Source organism: Papaver somniferum, chromosome 3 (assembly GCF_003573695.1).
Source record: "Papaver somniferum cultivar HN1 chromosome 3, ASM357369v1, whole genome shotgun sequence".
In the NCBI taxonomy this organism is placed as follows: Eukaryota; Viridiplantae; Streptophyta; class Magnoliopsida; order Ranunculales; family Papaveraceae; genus Papaver; species Papaver somniferum.
The window spans coordinates 92,034,310-92,048,594 of NC_039360.1; positions in this window are offsets into that span (position 1 = coordinate 92,034,310).

Below are 14,285 nucleotides of genomic sequence, written 5' to 3' on the forward strand. Positions count from 1 at the left end.
ATACTTCATGCTTCTTATACTTCTTCAAGGATACTTCATACTTCGCATACTTCAAAAGATGATACTTCATATTTACTTCGGAACATTCCGGAACTTCACAAAAGAATAGAGACAAGTATGTACTTTCCAAGTCCAGTATTCTTTCGCTCGTTCCTTCATCAATAAAGATCAAAGACTACTCCAACAACACGTATCTCTCTCTCCAACAACTACAACAATGGATTTTTTCCTGAAGATCGCTTTTCAAGCAATATTCAAGAAAAAAGAGGCAAGATGTAGGATCCAAATATCCACAACAGTAAGAGTTTGAGAAATTATAGAGAGAGTTTGCGATAATGTAGCAGAGCCTGCCAAATTGTAATAAGAGCCTGAGAGAACGTAGCACCAGATCCGAAATTAGGGGAAATGTTAGTTGTATATTAGCTGTCATCCACTATGTAAACACTTATATAAAGAGAAAGGAAAGAGAGAGAAAGAGAGATAATCAGAAAGAGAGATACACTTTAGGAGAGGATTATTATTATGGGAGGATTTTCTATTGTGTAGTATTATCTCCTTCTTCTTCCCCAAAGAGAGTTCCAAATACTCATTAATGGATTCTCAATTGCAATCCATATGTAATTACAAACAACCATAGTGAAGATCCCTAATCCCGTGGATGTAGATCATATTGATCGAACCACGTAAATCTTGTGTCTTATTTTCTATTTTCAGTATCTTTATCTTTATTTTCATATCAAATAAGTTTATATCTAAAAATTATAGTCATGATAATACAAGGGGTGTGTTGTAGGATTTCCTGCAACTACAGCATGGTTGGCATTCCTTGGCGTGAAGATGTGGCTGGCATGGTTTTCCATTGGCATAGTGGTGCGGCTTGCATGGTTGGCATGCCTTGGCGCGAAGATGTGGCTGGCATGGTTGGCATGCCTTGGCGTGTTAGCATGAGAATTAGGGTTTGGCATAGATGATGTCGGTCAATGTTAAGGGTTCTGTCGTGGAACATGACACAAAAAAAAGGTACCCTGGTAATTCTTACGTAGGCATGCTGATCGGTTCAATAAATGTGCTAATGGTCATAGTGACGTCATGTCAGTTGTACAGTTTTACGATTTTGACCCTAAGCTAAAAACCACCATCAACATTAAGTCCCCTGCTTAGCTCGGAACAGGAGCATTGTTGCGAGCTAAGCATAAGATGGTGACGGGCAAGGACAAAAATCGAAACGACAAGTCGTGTAAAGATAGTCAGGAAGGTATGACTAACCTTTTTCGAGAGGTACGGAGAGTCCATGATCCTCGTGTTTGGCGGCCTTGCGTAAATTCTATTCATGGTGTAGACCGTGAAGTGGTGAGATGAAGATCGTCGGCTTAGTCTGACTATGCATCACCTTGGCTGGGTTAGGGAACATCATGACGCTGGCTTGGCGAGTTGTTGGTGTTGGCGCGACAAGTCATGGCGCAGACGGCTTGGCATGGTGGGGCCAAGGCAAGGCGCGGTTTGGTGAGGCAAAGCATGCGCGGACGGCTTGGCATGTGGTGGCCAAGGCATGGCGCGGTGGTCTAGGCATGGTGATTTGTCTTCGCGGGCCCGGTTTCCTCTTTTCCTTACTTGACTCAAATAGGAAGCCATTTCCTTATTCAAACTCCCAAGTATCACGCCTATAAAAGGAGGGCCGGCCTCTCCTTTTACTTCACACCTATATATTTTTTATTCTGGCCGTGTGGTAACAGTAAAACGGACGAGCGAATTCCAGGTATGTCTCCCAACACTCCCTCTTTAACTTGCTTTTCTTGCTTTTTTTTGTGTTAGTGAAAACCCTAGTTGTAGGCATACCTTTTCATGAACTTGTAGAAATATTGTCCTTCTGTGTTGGTATGAATCTTAGTCGTAGGTATGCTTTGCACGAACTTGTAGTAACATTTAGGTACCGTAGTGATGTTGGCCGCCTAAATTACTGTGCAAAGTAGGCATGCATGAGCTGGTAATTGTCATTACCTTCCCGTGAAAACCTAGCCTCTAGGGTTTACTCCTTTTTTCCTGGTGTGGTCGTGTGTATGGTTCCCGTGGAGGGGCGCGCCTCCTCGGCCGGGTGCAAATTTCCTGCTGCAGGATACGGCCTTGGCATGAGGTGGTGATACAGGGTCTGTCAGTCCCCATTTCTTTGCCTATGCGCATTATGACTTTGAAACAAATTGGCTTGCGTCTAGGATGGATCTCATGTGTCTGATAAAATAATTTCCATGCACTTTCCGTAATAATTTCTCTTTGTATTGTTCCATTCTAGTTATTTCGAAGGTGGAAGTAGCGTGAGAGAATTTTCGTTAAGATATCATTTGAGAAAAGTTCTGCCGTACCGAAAGATGTTGGAAATTCCAAGCCAAACATATATGATGATCTCTTTACAACATCCGCCAAGATTAGGAAAAATCATCCCAAGTGTGTGTCGATTCTTTTGACTGGTCCGGAAAGTGAAGGAGAGGCCCGGTCGGTTCGGCCAGGAGGTGTAATAAGGTTTTGTCTTCAGAGGAAAGAGTATCATGCTTCTCCTATTGACTTTAAAATCTCTGTGAGTCCGTTGTGTCCCTTTGAGAAATGGATGCGATTCATGATGAGCCAGGAATGTGTAAAAGCCAGTTTGACCAAGGCGCAGATCATTGATGCTGTCGCGGCTTCCGCAGTGCTTCAAATTAGGAAAGATATTCCAGGCTTGGTTGCTTTTATTTTCAGATGGTGTCCAGACACTCACACGGCCATATGCAGGTGGAGTGAAATGACTATCTTCTTAGAGAGCATGACCGTGTTGCTGAATCTTCCCGTAATAGGAAACCTCGATGTCAAATTGTCTGCAGATGAAGAAGAAATGCACACCGCTCTGTTTGCGAAATCAAAAGGATTCAGTCGGAAAGAAAACGAGACGAGGTGCTTTTATGGCTGGTGTGTGTCTCAGTGGTTCCCGATGAGTTGGATCCGAATCAAAAGAATAGTACACTTCATGTCGCGACGTTCTTGGCTCTTTGGTTATCCAGAGATGTTTTCGATGACAGCTCGGGTAAGAAGGAGATAAGACAGGAACTTATCAAGTTTGCCATAAAATTGGCAAAAGGTGTCGTTCTCCCTATTGGCATCTTGTTTCTTGGTTCTCTGTACAACACTTGGATCAGCTGGTCGCGGATATGTGCGCTTTAAATGGTTACATGAAAGTGGATTCGTATATTCATGCCGCCTTTCTCCAAGCGTGGTTGTGGGAGCACTTAGAAAGGTATGCTCCAAAACCGTTGTCCGTACTTCCTGAGTCTTGGGGTGGCTCTAGAATACTGCGTTGGTCGAATAGAATCCCAAAGATTGGTTCGAACCTGGTTGGATTCCTTGACAACTCGCACACGGTCAATTTTCGTCCATGGGCTTCGGTGCATGCGTCCATAAATCAGATCAGTACCTTTGATCCTACTCCGAGCATGTCTTTGTCTTCTGATAAAGAGGATGTGAGTGTTGGAGATATGGTGTTCATGCGAAGCTGCACGCCCGGTCATGTGCCTTCTTTCTTTCGAGGATCTTGCAAAGAAATCTCTTACAATATCGATAGGGCGGCTCGGCATATGGGTTTTGACCAAGGGGTCCCACTTGTTCGTCAGCCGGTTGTTCCAGAAGTCTCGTTGCCAACTGTTCTCGATGCTACTATTCTTGTGTCGGGTAAAAATCTCCTTGTCCTGCTTGCGGAACGAAATCCATCAACAACCTCCAAATATAACATATTTTGGCAGGATGAGTTTCTCGTTTTCCATGGATTCGTGAATGATGTGGTAGAAAACCGTCGCGGTAAGCCTTCTCCTGCGGTTTTAGCGGAGCATCCACTGCTGAGGGATCCTTCTTCGCCCAAGCGAAAATCCGTTAGCCCGAACGCAGATAGTCCCCAAGTGAAGGAGCGAATATCTAAAAGCCGTGCAGATGGTTCTTAGTCAGTTTCGACATCCCTACCGACTTTCAGTTCGTCCAATACGCGGGTACGTATGATTTTTCTCTTGACTTTAGTTGGATCGTGTATATCCTTGTTTCTTTTCTGAGTATCCGTCTTTGTATCTTTCCTAGGGTCTCAGCAGCGTGAACGCCTTTACCAAACTTGCAAGTAGTCAGAAAACATCGCTTCTCGATACGGAGGGTGGCAATGTTGAGCCTATCCATGATGATGGGGAACCCGAGAAGTATGAAAGTTCAGATTCCAGTGATGGCGAGAATAGTTCTTCCGACAGCAGTGCTGAATCTTCTTCTAGTCGGTCTGAAAGCGAATCAGTGAGTCTCCCGCATGTTTTTTCTTCTTTCCTCTCTCCCTTTCTTTTTGGAAAATATATAATCCGTGATATCATAGGGGGAAGCCATTTCTGAAGATGGCCCTGAGATGGAGACTGGCGGAGATACAACTTTGTCTCCAACTGTGGCAGCCGCACCGGGTGACCTTGAAATGGATGTTGATCAAGATGAAAACGTCGTTGTGACTCAGACAATGGAGAGTAATCCAGTGGCCACAGGTGCAATTGTCGTTAGGAATCCCTTGCCTGTCGCTGATGCAGTCGCGGGCGTCACTTTCATTCCTCCATACCTGGTTCCTCATCCGGATCATGTGTTGATCGGGGGATTTAGCGTGCCATCCAAACATGCGGCGCTATACACTAAGATATGGGAAACCTATGGACATATCGCCACGACCAAGAAAATTACAAGCCGATTTGCGTTGGTTAAGTGTGTGGAGGAAGCTTTGTCTTTGATTGACGACATGTGCAACGTGACAGGTCATACTGTTTCTGAGGATGTAGTATCAAGCTGGAGGTTCCATCGTGACGTGTGTGTAAACTTCGAGTTCAATGTTCCTTGGTTCGTTGATGGTCTCTCTGAGGTTGAAAAGTTGCTGGCCAAAACAGTCAAAAGTCCTTCTGCGGATATGGTGAAGAAGCAGGAAGCGGAAGTCTAAAAGTTGTCCAGGAAGTTGAGGTTGAAGAGAGTGGCTCTCCAAAGCACGAAGGAGGCTTTCGCCAAGAAGATCAAGCCATTGTTGAAAAACTTTCCTTGAACGCATTTCTGTCTTCTGAACTTCTTATTTTAGGTTTTCTTTTTTTTGAAAGGCAAGTGAAACGCTTAATTTATGGTTTTGATTTCCAGAATTTTTGGTTTGGTAGAAAAATGTTACCCTGAGGGTTTTGAATTATTATTTAGAATGAATCGTTTTAGAATAATGATGTTTTGGTTATGAACATAAGTGTCATGAGTACCCCAGGAGAGTCATGGAATTGTGAATTATTGTGCGATAGAAGAAAGCATGAACCACGGGAAAATATGGCTATTGGTTTTTATTTCCTCTGTGAAGACTTGAGGTAGTAGACCATGTATTTTGTCTAGCAAGACTTACTCGGTTTTTCGGATCTTCTGGTGAAAAAGGAGTCTCCCGGATGTAAAACCGAGTTTTGTGGGAAACATCGTCGTGACTGTGGAAAGTCCCCAGTCATTCCTTTTCATGCCGTTGATCCCTGGTCGAATCGTTTTCTTCTAACCCCTCGGAAGTCCCCAGTCGTCCCTTGCCGTGTTACGACTGGTAATCGAGCCGCCTGGTAGCTGAGTCGTCGATTCCTGAGCGGATCGTTTAATTCTACTGTCCTGACGTCTGGGTCGAGGTATGAGATCGAGGATTGAAAACTGACGTCAACATTGCTGAGGATTTAAAGTATTTTAGAAAACTGCACAACATTGCTGAAAATTTCTGACGAGCAGAAATTTAGTCCTTGTTGAGTTCGCTTTTATGATCTTTATGTTGATATTTTGTATTTGTGTATAATATAAAACCTGTAGATAAGGAACTTATCTTCAAAACTCATTTTGACATTTTCTATTTGGATTTTTAGTTTGAGAGACGTAGTGATTTTAAAATCGTTGTGTATGTTTTTCCAAAATATAAGACGTATATGGTACTTGAGATTAGAGATTAGAGATGAAGAAATTACTTCAAAAATCATGTTTTGATTCTATTATTTTGTACTCTTGTTTTGGTAATGAAAAGGAAGATTATTGTTAGCAATCAAACTAGTGCACCACATATGTTTGATAAAATGCTTGATAGAGAATTATAAATATATGATGTTATAACTATATAATTTTGAATCTTTATTTGACACTCAAGAGAAACAAAGAGTACTATATTTTTATTGATTCTTAGGTAATTATGTAAGTGCATACGTTACTTATTTTTGGTTCCAAATACTCACATGTAAATGATTGTGACAGGTGAAAATTCATTTACTTGAGAAAAAATTTATTTTCCAATGAAATAAAATTGAGGGAGATTAATCGATGTGTGGAGCAATGGGGTTGCTGATTTCTTTGTTGGTGCGCAAAGAATGAAAAATGGTTTATAACCAATTGAGCTTTAAAAGCAATTGAGGTATGTTTGATGAACTATTTGTAGTAATTGTAGTGATCAAATAATGACATTCTAAATTGAATAAATTGATTTTTCAATCTTAGAATAAATTTTAGGGAAACAAGATATTGAGAATTATTGTGTATGACAATAAACATGTGACTCATATAAGTTTGGAACTTATGATATGGAATTTTATACGAACTCAAAACCGAAATAATTAGAGACCTATTCAAACAAATGTGAATATCAACTCTCACCAAGAAATGAACATAATATTGATTATGAATTTATTTGCTATTCTTGCACGGAAATGCAAGGATATCAAATGTTATTAACAACGCTTTTCAAGCCAAGTTAATGTGAATTGTGGATACAGTGATAGGTTGGTATATATTGGTATTTTACACTATGTTTGTTTTGATAGGTTATGGTTCAAAAGTTGAACCTAATCATTTTGAAAGAAAGTGGTGTTGAGATATACTCAAATCACTAGGATTTTAGGTATTGGTATGATCTCAAAGTTTACTTTGGGAAGAACAATCTTGTTAAATATGTTCATTCTTCCGAAATGAGAAAGAATTCTGGTTTCCACCTATCTTGTTATTAACAATATTGAGATTAGAAAATTTTTGAATTTGATCATTGCACTACCACAAATGATATGTTATGGATAAAATGTTTGAGCATAATATTGCAATTTTATCATAACATAAATTGAATTTTCAATATTTGAAATATCAGATTTTGTCACGCTTTTTAAGAAATCAATGAGTTAGTGATGAATATGAGCATGTTGTATTTTCTTATAAACTTGGTGAATTTTTTGAGTAACATGTATGTAATCTTACCTAACTCATAAAAGCATGTACACTTTGAAATCTTACGCAACTTGCAATGTTTTTTAATGAAATAAAATATTTGAGAATTTTATAAATACTTGCTTGATGCTTCTAGTAGCTTGTATTAAATATGATCATTTGAGTCGTGAGTTAGGCGATATTGACTTTACAAAAATTGTTTGGATTTTTATTCTCTATATTGTGTAATGTTTTGGGTTTTGATCATTGGCTCATTAGTTTTTCATAATTTTTGGAGTCTTTGGATATTGTTTTGAAATTCTTGTTTGAGTCAAAAAATAGTGGGGGTTCCATACCCTATGTTTTACAAACTTTGATTTAAATTAGAGGAACTAGAAAAATGAAGGTGACGAGTAATTCACTAAGAATGAAACTAGAAAAGCATATAGTATAGTGAGACTAAATTTTGGTCATGAATATTTTGTTGCTTATAATATGAAAGATAACTTCTTATAGGGAGTAACTTTGTTCTTCAAACTATTAAATCTTTGGCAAAAAGTTTTTATGAGCCTATTGTTTTTAGACAAGCAAACAGAAAATTGTTGACTCTTGCATTCATGTCGCTAAATGACTTACATGCTTGTTTTGTTGATGTTGTTTCCACGATGTATGATTTGTTATAGTCATAAGTAGAAATATATACTTCTGTGTAAGTTAAGGATGAGAATCTATGTAAACCAAGCATGGAAAACTGTGTAGTTTCAACAATAAAAGAAATTATATAAATTAGATAAGTTATCATTTATATTCTGAAAAAAAAACTTTAAACAATTTATAAAATAAAAATTGTTTACTTGATTCATTCGAATGATTTCAGAATTAATGAAAGTGAAATGCACAATACTATTTGTTTTGTATGCATTAGTGATTTTTTGAATTTTTATTCTAACTTATAGGATGAAAATGAAATTGAGAACATGCTTAGTTTGCTATTTGACATGAAAGACTTGAGTGAAGATGGTGTATATTTTTGAAATGAATTTTTTCTTTCTCTGGATCAATTTTCATTTCAATGAAAACAGAATTTTTAAAAGAGACCGAAATATATATAGTCTGACTGTAAACAAGTTTTCACTCATTTGGTTTAGTGCTAATGCTTTTGAGATTGTGTGTGATTGCACTAGACATGAGTATGGTAGCTCAGTATGCTTCTTTGCTACGTGATTGACTATATATATAAGTATTTTTTGTAGTGGGGGTGTAATATATTGCTTCCATAGTAGGGGTTTTATATTCAGATTTACCAATCCTAGTATGGAAAATTGGTAAAATATTGAGAAGGTTATGAGGTGTTTCAAACACATCATACGCCTAGAAATACACTATCTAAATGGTTACCGCAATCCTTTAAGGATGTTGCGAAGCTGATTGGACATCCTTTCAGTTGAATCCTTTAAGGGATGGAACGATTTGATCCTCTAATAGATAGAGGAACAGACATATAAATCCAATGTGATAGTACCGCGGCTATTGCAAGAATTGAGAACGTTATGACAACTACAAGAGTTGATGTTATGAGAATGAATTATATAGTATCTTGAAAGAGATTTCATTAGTCCTTTGACGAAAGGATTGATAAGAAGATGTGAATACATCTTAGGGATGAGGTTGATGCCCATTGAGATTGAGTCATCTATGATGGATACTCAACCTAGAAATAGGTTCAAAGGGACTAGACGAAGTTATAAATGATATGGATATGCGAGAATCATGCTTTTGAAGAATTCATCCCACAACATGATATCCTGAAACGAGTAAAAGGTTGAGTTTAATTTTAATTTTAAAATTTTAAACTCTTAACGATGTTTATATCTCTATTTAGAGTGGGGTACTTTCAGGAGTATTCTTGATAAACTCACCTATGTGAATGTGAATGTGAATGTGAAAGTGTGGCCACTTTCTATGAGAATATGGGCAGTTCTCTAGATCATTCATTAAACTGGGATACAAGCACAGGACCGTAATGTGTTGGCTTTACACTTTACACTAGTATAGTCGTGTGTGTTAAACAATCGTTTTATCTCCTAGAGTTCAAGACTTACGTTCACTCTATGGTCAGATTTTAAGAGAGCCTATTGACACTACATAAAGGTTCAAGTCGCAAGACACCTTTGTTTATGCACAACTCTGTACATTCTTGCTCAATGTTTTGAAAAATATAAGTGGGGGATTGTTGGGATTATATGTTTTAAAAACATTATTAATTTCCAATAAATTAGTGTCTCATTTAAATGGTTTTATTGTGACATTTATTTTTCCTTTAAAGAATAAATTAATTTCGTTTTTAATGTCAAAAACCGTTTTTGTTGAATTGGTTAATGATGTTAATTACCAACTTATTAATGCATTTCATTTAATCTTATTTAATTCTTTGACTATTATAAATCGGAGAGTTGTTGAAATCCTTTTTGTTGTGAGAGAGTTTTTCTTTTATGACTTGGGTTTACAAAAGAAAATATTTTTAGAGAAAGAAAAATAAGTGGGTGAACATCTCTTATTTTTCTAAATTAGTTTCTGAGCAAGAATGAAGTGTAGAAGTTTCACATCTTCTCACCGTGCAAGAGCGATTGTGTAAGAGATTAATCTCGGCTGTTTTATCCTGGGGACGACGCGCCATTGAAGAACTGCTTGCACAATCTTGGACAGAGCCGCGAAACGTCTTAAAGATAGCGACCTAGTCCGTGACTGAGCCATAACGTTGTTTGTTTCGTGTTTGATTTTATTTGTTGTGCAGACATCATTCGGCAATTGTTCCAACATAAATCTTATTTTGTCTTTTTGTAGATTTGATATGCTAACCCGTCATAGGCAAAAAGGTATCTAGTGCTGGTATTGATCTACCAAGTCGCGGACCCAATTATGTACATGCGAAGACATGGACGAGTCACTTTGTTGACCAGGGTTAGGATACCTCTATTATCGTTGATGGTTAATCCTCTGTAAGATTTTGATGTTCTTAGTGTGTTTTTTTGTGTTTCTTTTTCATAATACGGGATTGTATTTATTTAATTCTTTTAATCGTTATACTATTATAACGGGTGATCAATTTCTTAATTTGATTTCCACTTCTCTAATTTTTCATAGAGAAAGAAAAAGAAATGGTAAACCAAATTTTGGTTTATGGTTTATGGTTTCTATCCCTCTAATGAGACTATGATAGCCAAAATTTGGTGTTATCGCATATATTGGTTACTTTTACAGTAACTAATTACGATTCACATGCATGGTTCATAAACCTCCGTCAAGTTAAGTTTGGTATCTTCATCCATTCGATGAAGATCATGTGATTTTTATAATCGATTTCTATTAGAAACCATTTATCAATCACGAAGTGGATTTTCCCTATGCGATGACTAAGCCGGTATTCTTTTTCTTCTTGTCGATGCAATTTTGGTTTATCGTATACCAACGGGTATTGGTTTTTTCCATCAATTATACGGAAGGAGATGTTAAAATTGGCATCCTACGGAATTTTAGCCAATATTAAAATCAAATTGACGATAATCGTTCAAGCAAAACTTTACCAATCATGGTTTTATATTTATACTAATAAATCATTGGTTTCCATTTTTTACGGGAAACCATGGTTTCCTTAACAAAGAAAATGATCTCCTTAGTTTTCTTAAAAAGAATCGTATAAGCCAATTAATTTGGTTTTTCCCTATCGATTCTAAAGGGATACGTAAAGTATTGTTGTTATGATATTTACAATTGCAAACACCAAGGAAAATTGCTGCATTCTTAAGGGATATTGAGCATATATATTTTATTTTATTTTCCTCATGGTAAATCTCCAAAATTTAAAATAGTTCCACTTGTAGTTGGAATTGGACATCAAAGATCAAAGGGTGCACACCCGGTTTGTTATAGCATATCTCATTAGTCTTTGTAATGACTTTATTGATCTTAAAATTAATTAATTTTGATGAAATAAAGTGTCCGTAATTTCATTCTTAGGTGAGTGGATATCTCACCGGCCTTATAGGTCATTGGAGATTTGGTTGCATATTTTATATACTTTTTGCTATAACCAATAAAGTCCATGGTTCAGTTAAATTTGTATACGAAGACTACAAATTTATTTTTATTGAAGGACTTAAATGTTTCTTTTTGGATTTTAAAGACATTATCTACAGTCCAACTGGTATTGTTAAAATCCAGAAATTATTATGAGTATATGTCCTTGATTTAATCGGATAATACTCTACGAAACTTGTTTTCGTATATGAGATGACAATTTCCGCCAAAATCAGGGAAGACTCTATGTTATTAAAAGATGACATTAATTAACTTAAAGGTTATATCATTTCTCTCCCATCATGATCAAATCGAAAAAGGCTGCCATTAAATAGGCGTGAAAAAAGCTCATTTAGCTTTCCAATAAGCTTATGTCGTTTGAAAAGACAAATCCAACCACATCTAGCAATGTAGCATTTTTATAGGCTACAAATATGCTCAAACAGAGTCTATGATAATACGATTCACATTCTCAAAATTCATATCTCCTCATTTGAATAATAAAAGATTATAACGCCTGTGAGCATTGGTACCAGTAAATTTTGAACTTGTTTTCAAAGTATGCATACATTTGGGAATTATGTGGGATGTAGTAAGCTATAAACTGTCGAATGTTCGTTTATATTAGCTTTTGAAATAATAAATGATGGTGGTTGTGAACCCCGACCTCTGCAGAGGGATATAGACATATGTGATTGGTTGGCATGTAATCTATATTAGATTGGATTATTATAATTACTCGATTAACCGCAATTTTGGATCCAAGACTTAACACCTTAAAATTTCCAAGCCTATTACTTACAGGTTGGTGTAGTCGTAATGCGTTATACGAGAAATACGTTCGTTGTGAAAACGATTTGAGGGTTTTCTTTTTGATCAGACCCCTAGGATTGGTTCAACAATTGTTCTTCTTATAAGACACATTTATCGTGGTAGTCCTTGAGGGACTCGTATGTGGTCGGAGAACATATTCAAATTTGTAATCCTTGTAGGATTCAAATTATATTCTGGTAGCCACTTGATTTGATTATGTCAAGTTACTAATCCTTCATGTGTTTTTAGAAATTTGGTACAAAACCAAAAATCCGGATTAATTAGTTGATGCTATCAACTTTATGGGTCTCTTGAGGAGTCCTTAAAAACACAAAAATCCACGCTTTAGCAACATGATTTCTTTCTCAAAACTGCAGTGGGAAATATGCTAGCTTAAACTCGTCTTTGAAATAGACTAGAGTTATTATTTTGATGCTTTTCTTTTGTAAAACTCATATAGTTGGGTTAGCATCCATGTTTACGTCAAAAGTTGTACTCTTTTCCCTTTATTTCAGGTTTTATCCCATGTGGTTTTCCTGACAAGGTTTTAACGAGGCAACATCTCGTTGACGTTTGATTTTCTTTAAAAAATGTTGGTATTTGTGCTCTTTTTCCTTCATCCAAATTTTTTCCCATTGGGTTTTATTGGCAAGGTTTTAGTGAGCAATTTATTCAACATGGTGGTCATCCAAGGGGGAGTTGTATAATTTTGGTTATTTGGCGGATTCCCACCATTAACTAGGTCATTCTGTTTTGTTAGACCACATCAACATAAGAACCCTTGGGAATTTGGATCTCATTCTGATCCATATATGGTATGATCACAAACTTTACTCACCTATGGTACTGTAACTGCATATTGACACTTTGTTGAAGAAACTACATCAACTACTTTTGAAAATCATCTCTGAGAAGCTAGGAATCCAAGAAGCAAGTCCTCAATGTACTTAAATAAGCGTGAAGACTCGAGAATACTACCATTAGAAGACTAACACAAAAGAAGACTTCATCAACTTGGAAATTTCTCACGAAAGCATTGCTATCTCCAGCATTCAAGAAATTCGTTTACCGAAATTGGCTCGACTCGAAGATTTGCAAGCCAACATTTAACTAAAGTACTTATCAGGGGGAGTATCAAATTAGAAGGTATTTTACTGGACTATCACGTTGTACTCTTTTTCCTTCATCAAGGTTTTTCCCATTGGGTTTTCCTTGTCAAGGTTTTAATGAGGCAACATTTGCGTGTCCAAATCTTTTCTAAGTTTTCTCAATTGTACTCTTTTCCCTTCGATCAGGTTTTGTCCTTTTGGAATTTCCTGACAAGGTTTTAACGAGGAAATTAGCTTAGACACAATGTCATCAGGGGGAGTGTTATAAACGTGTAATAATGTTAAGAATATCTAAGGCAAATACCGTTTATTACTGGGATTCCCTTGTGTCTAGACCTATAAATAGAGGCTCTAATGTCTGTCTATGGTACACATGAATAAGAAATCTCTCTTATTTCTCCCTTTACTTTGTATCTTCTTCACCTCTTATTCTATATCACAAGATTTATATTGTTTTTCTTTTCTTTTCTTTCTTTCTTTTTTTTTCTTTATTCGGCTCACTCTTTATGAGAGTGTTAGAAAATTGTCTATGGGGCTTTTATATACTCAACCAATGATTACCTTGCTACAACATCCACGACAGTATCAGGATCCCACCAAATCACTTTAGAGAAACATATAACTGCAAAAATAAAAATAAATTGATTCAGTAATGATTAATTGCGAGGATGACTCTTTCAAATGACTACCATAGCTGAGTTTCACATACGTATATATTTTAAGTATTTTAGAACGATAAAGTGGAACTCAATCTACAGCCGTAAGAACTGTTTCAACCTAAAAAGGTTTAGAGTGTCATCCTAAATAGTTCATAATTAACTCCAAAAGATGAAGTCTCAAGAATTCAAGAAATCAAAGAGTATTACATTTTTGTGTTTTGTATGCAAGCCAAACATGCTTAACTACTCCCCCACACTTAAACTCAACATTGTCCGCAATGTTTAAAACCGAAAATTCTGATTTCTGACATAACAACCCTTAAAAACTTAAAAACTGTACCAATGGGTAGGGAACTAGGACAAATATCCTAAACGAAAGTTGTTCGCCTATGTCTTTTCTATAAAGTGTCAAAAGGGCACA